At 47.0% G+C, this 5757-nt stretch overlaps 1 pseudogene; it reads right to left on the bottom strand.

Moving 5' to 3' along the window:
- Window positions 1-2606: 2606 nt before the first annotated feature.
- LOC100953571 overlaps window positions 2607-5757 on the bottom strand; it is a 9741-nt pseudogene continuing 6590 nt past the window's right edge.

Genomic DNA, 5757 nt, shown 5'->3' with positions numbered 1-5757 from the left:
GCCTCCCCTTCTTGCAGATCTTCACCCCGACTCTACCCCTGACCCTCTCACCAGCCTTGTCTGTGCTGTCTTCTTCACGGTCCGCACCCTATGGAACAGGCCCTGTTCTGACCGCCCCGCCAGGGCGTCTGTTGTCCCTGCTCCCTCACCTTCTCCTCCACTTTGATCTGTCTTCCATGCCCATCTTCTGCTCTTCCTTCAGGCTTTTGTTGAGCTCGGACTGGCCCCAGGAAGCCTCTCCTTAATTTTTCTTTTCTGTTGCCAATGTCTGGACAAATGTCCCTCTTCATCTCTGCTTTCTGAGCATCATGAGTTTACCCCAGGAGGACACCTGTCACCCTATAGGTGAAGCCAGGGGTGTCATCTCAGGTTGGATGTGTCCACTCATAGTCCATGTCCCTGGGTTTAGTTGTAAAAGAAAAAAAAAATGCACCAAATGTGAAAAAAGAAAAATGGAATAAAAGACTTTCTTTAAGACTACTGCAATAGAGGTCAAAACTATTTGCAATAGGGGAGAGATGGTGAATTCAGCTCCAAATCTAACAGGGACCGGTGAGGATCTATAAAGCCAGTAGACAGGGTAAGGAAGTAGCTGAAAAATTCCTAAGAGCAACTTGGTTAGATACCCAGGGGAGAGGAGTCCCAATAAACTTGCTCCACAGGATTCTAAGGATGGCAGGGTGGTGGTGGTCGTGGTCAGAGGAGCCTGAGCAACATTTGGCCAGAGAGGGAGGACGCTCCACAGATTAGGAGCAGGAAGAGGGTAGCTGGGGCTGATCCTCTGCTTCTGGCTTTGGGTGGTTCAGATGGCTGAAACCTTTTGCACAGTGATCCTGATCAATGAGTCTCCCTGACAGTGTCAGCCTCTGCTCATGAAGGAAGACTCACATTCTGACCTGTGGCTGGCCGTGGGCATCACAGCTGCTCTGGGGTTAAGGGAAAGATTTATACTGTTTTCTTTGTGCATCAGCTGACTCTGGCTTCATGGCCACTCTACCCCTCTCAGAGCCCTGCATTGGGAGGTGGGGGGTGGGGGTTACACCGCTCATATCCAGCTGTTCTGCCACTCTAAGTCTCCTTCCTGATGGGGAAGAGTGTGAAAGTGGGAGACCCTAGGGAAGCATTTTGGGAAAGATTGTGGAGAGGAAGCTGCCTGATGGCCATGTCTGCTGGGAATGTGCTGCCTCATTACACATTCCCTAGGCCCTGGGGTTTATCTCTCCTGTCCAGGTGGAATTTCAGAGCCTACTGGAGCAGAGAATCCTGGGACAGAAGCAGGAACATGTCACAGGTTTTTATAGTAGAATCATCCTTGGAATTTTAATTACCTTATCTTCATACTATTATATATTTACCTGTTCTAATGATGAGATTACCCATTCAATTAGTATGTAATTACTAGATCTATTACTTAAAGAAAAATACATAGGGATAATTACACAATTATGAAATACAATTAGAAAATGACATATAATTAAATTGAGAAAAGCTTTTGAAACACTCCTCCTACTCTCCCACCCTGCCTTCCTGTACGAAAGATTTCTTGTGTTTATTCTCTCTCCTTTTTTTCTTCTTCAAGTACAAGTGCAGCCCAGTCTGGTCCAGCGTGACCGAGAATGAACATTTCCCCGGAGGGCACGTGGCCTTGGGTTTAGGGGGTGCAACCCCTATGATCTCATGGGGGCTTAGGAACCTCTCAACTTTGGAAACTCTGTCTGAGGTCCTGGAATCATGGGGTGCTTTTGCAGGCCCCCCGGAGCAGTCGCCACATCTTCCCTGCTACCCCATCTGCTGGGACTGCAGACAGGGAGGGACCTAGCAATTCCAGGCCTGGCCTCTCACAGGCTGGACTCTCAACTGAGGCAAGGGGCAGAGGCAGATTATCGGAGACTCCTACCTGGCTGCCGTGTTTTACCATTTACCATTTGGTAACTCACATTTCCCTGCTCCTTTAGCACCATCTGATGAGACAAGAGCGTGGGTTAAGTGTTCCTGTTCCACTTCTTGGAACCCCTTTTCCTTTGATCTCTTCCTCTCCGTGTTCCTGTCTTTAATTTTCTGATTACCCATCTCATTCTTCTTTGCTGCTTCTCTCTCTCTCTTTTTTGTCTCACAGCTTGTTTTATTGTCCTCCTGAGTCCCATCCTCTCTCCTGTGCTTTTTCCTTTCTGGGTCCCTCAAATGGGGTGGAGGGGAAGAGAGGCAGGGAAAGAGCAAGATGGTCCCAAGACGCCTCTGTGGGGACCACTGCTGGCAGACACACTGTTTTCCTTTCTCCAGGCCACAAAGGCTGAGTAGCTGCCCTACACTTTCCTGCAGCTGTGTGGCCTGTTACTGTGGGCAGAAGTAAGACACCTCGGTGGGCAGCCTTGGCCTGCAAAACTTCCCTCTCAGCGCTCCACTTTCTCTTCCTCTCTCTGCTGGCTGTCAGAACACCTGTGAAATCATTTTGAAGCAGGCAGGGCCCCTGTCACCTCTAGAGTGAGCACTCACTGTCACTCGCCACTCCACTATTTAGAGTTGTCTGAACAAGGAAAACTTTATTGCACTAAACCATTCAAATTTCTAGGCTTATCTCTCTCTCTCTTTTTTTTTTTTTTGACAGATAAACAGTTTTTTATTCATCCTCCTCCTCTTCTTCATCTTCCTCTTCCACCTTTTTCCTGGCAACTTTAGTGGGTCCCTTTGCTCCATCAAACTTTCCTTTAGACTTATAGTCAGCGACATCCTTCTCATCCTTCTCCTTCAGCTGGGCTGCCTTAGTGATGTAAGGCTGCTTTTCACTGTCACTTAAGCTATTCCACATCTCACCCAGCTTCTTGGCCACATCTCCAATAGAGATACCGGGATTTGTAGACTTGATCTTGGGGCGGAATTCTGAACAGAAGAGGAAAAATCCAGATGGTGGCGTCTTGGGGGCATTTGGGTCCTTCTTCTTTCCTCCTTTAGCTGGTCCATAATCCTTCACTTCCCGATCACAGCAGACTTTATCAGCCTTTGCCATTTCATCAGATTTAGACTTCTCTTTCCCAGACGTTGCCTTCCACCTTTCAGAGCACTTCTTGGAAAATTCTGCAAGATTGACAGGGACCTCTGGGTTTTTCTTCTTATGTTCTTCTCTGCATGTCTGCACAAAGAAGGCATAGGCAGGCATCTTGCCCTTTGGTTTCTTGGGGTCACGTTTAGCTATCTTGACTGAATTGTTTTCTCCTTCCGGGCCACCTAGCAAGAGGGAAGGCCTAGGCTTATGTCTTGTAGTGACTTCTTATACACCAAAAATAGCCCTACTAACATGAACTACAACTGGGACCTTCATTTTTTCTTTGTATTGGTGATGTTTTGTTTTCTGCCTCCTTCCAAATGCAGAAGTTGGTAAATTTGGTTAGTCTAGTCTGATGGATGTCAAGGTGGCCTCCTGGAACCCATCTCCCCTTTGCTTGGTGACTACCCCAGTTTTGTTTAGGAACCCAACTCTGGTTCACACAGCCCATGTGCTTAGGGGGAAGCTGCTCCCACCCTCACCTCTAAGGTTGGGCCTGGTGGAAGACAGTATAGCCTCACTCCCTTAGTTTTTCAAATCCGGGCCAATGTGAATCAGCGCTGGACTTAGGATTAGTTCAGGTAGGGCTGAGACCTAGTTTGGTCCAGTGACACTGGGGTCTGCTTGGAAAGTTGCTTCTTCACTCTTAAGAGGGCCACAGACATGGTGTGGTAGATGAGTCTAGAGTTCTGAAAACAGAAAGAGAAGATTCAGACCCTGTCCAAGCAATGAGCGTAGGGAACGTGTCTTATCCTTCAGACTCAGGTGCTATGGTCTCTGGGCAGGTGTGTCCCTACTGTGCCTTATTCATTTCCTGCTCTTTTGTTTGTTTTTTTGAGACAGAGTCACACTCTGTTGCCTAGGCCAGAGTGCTATGGCGTCAGCCTACCTCACAGCAACCTCAGACTGTTGAGCTCAAGCAATCCTCCTGCCTCAGCCTCCCAAATAACTGGGACTACAGGTGCCCACCACAATGCCCTGCTAGTTTTTCCATTTTTAGTAGAGATGGGGTCTCACTCTTGCACAGGCTGGTCTTAAACTCCTGATCCCAAGTGATCTTTCTGCCCCAGCCTTCCAGAGGGTTAGGATAACAGGTGGCTGTCACTGTGCCTGGCCTCATTTTCTGCTCTTGATGTGCTTTGGAGCTCAATGAGCATACAGCTTAGCATGCTTTTGACTGCAATTATCAGAAAACCTGACCCAAAGCAACTGAAAACAATAACAGGGATTTTGTTTTAATTATTATTAAGTCATATACACATAGAACATGAATACATTTATGCATATGTAGGGTGCAGTGTGTTGATTTTTTTATACAATCTGATGTGGTTACATCAAATCAATCAACATAGCTTTTGCCTCATTTGATTGATTATTGTGTTAAGACATTCATGTTCTACACTTGACAGATTTGACTTGTCCTCTTAATAACAGGGGTTTATTTGATCATGTCACTGAAAAAAAGTCAGTGTTGGAACATGGTTCAAACGTGGCTCTAGCTTGGTTTCTGTAAAGCTGTTGGACAATCCACTCTTCTGTAGGTGTTGGCAAGACAGTGTAGCAGCGGCTGGCCCTTGGGCTATGACTGCAGACACCTCAGTGTGCGCCCACAACCAGCTCCTCACACTCATTGTATCTGTATGATGCTGTTTAATTCTTGGGAGGATGACCGTATTTCTCTGTTTTCAAGTTACTGAACAGGGCAAGCACCAGTTGTTGCCATGCATGTTGACGTAGCTTAGAACCTCCCTGACTGACTTCATCCTCTCCCCTGGCTTAGGCCATCACTTGTCTGTTCAAGACTCTCAGACCTACAACCCTGGGACAGATTCTTTTCCAGGGGTTCTGGTTTCAACGGCCTGTTGGGAGGTCCCTGTGTGCACTGGGCAGGCACCTAGACAGGGTGTCCAGAGGGGGGACCCTTCGTCTGCTGTATCCTGGTGTTTTCTAACTTGGCTATTGGCTTACAACCTCAACACCACCTACGCCTCTTGCCTTTCTTTCCCCAACGTCCTTAACAGATTACCCAGTTCCTTGATGAAATTGCTTCCTAAATAAACTTCTAATCCATCTCCTCTTCATCACCTCCGTGGTCATAACCTAAAGTCCATATTTTACCTGGACAGTTTCCTCTCTTTTCCCTCCGTCTCTAGGCTTGATTTTCTCAAATCTGTTTCGCTGACGACCTGTGGATCAACCTTTCTGCAATACAACTACTTATTCCTTGGCTCACAATCCCTCTGTGGGTGCCCCGTTACTGCTAGAGAATAAGATCTATGCTCTTTAGCCTGACATTCAAAGCTCTCCTCATCCGGCCCTAGCACCTGCTCTATCCTCGTCTACCTCCCCCACGCTCTGCCTCCCAGACTTACTGAGTCCTTTACTCTTTTCTGCGTACATGTTGCTGTGTCATGACGGGGGACTTTCTACATAGCATCTCTCTGTCTGAGATAACCTCACCCCATTCTTTTTAACTCATGTATCCCTTCTCCATCTTTTTTTTGTTTTTTCATTTCACTGGGATGTTTGTATTTATTATTCAGGATCACATTTTGTTTTTTCATTTTCTCAGTTATTGTTTTAAAACATTCACATTCTACTCTTAGAAAGATTCACTTGTACCCCTGTAAGATAAACCTCAGAAGTGATCCCTCCAATCCCCCTCCCTCCACCCATTCCTCCCTCCCTTCTCCCTCCCCCCTCCCCATATTCTTAGG

The sequence above is a fragment of the Otolemur garnettii genome, unplaced genomic scaffold, assembly GCF_000181295.1.
Source record: "Otolemur garnettii isolate 467f Iridium unplaced genomic scaffold, OtoGar3 scaffold00086, whole genome shotgun sequence".
Taxonomy (NCBI): domain Eukaryota; kingdom Metazoa; phylum Chordata; class Mammalia; order Primates; family Galagidae; genus Otolemur; species Otolemur garnettii.
This window is presented reverse-complemented; position numbering and strand designations above follow the sequence as displayed.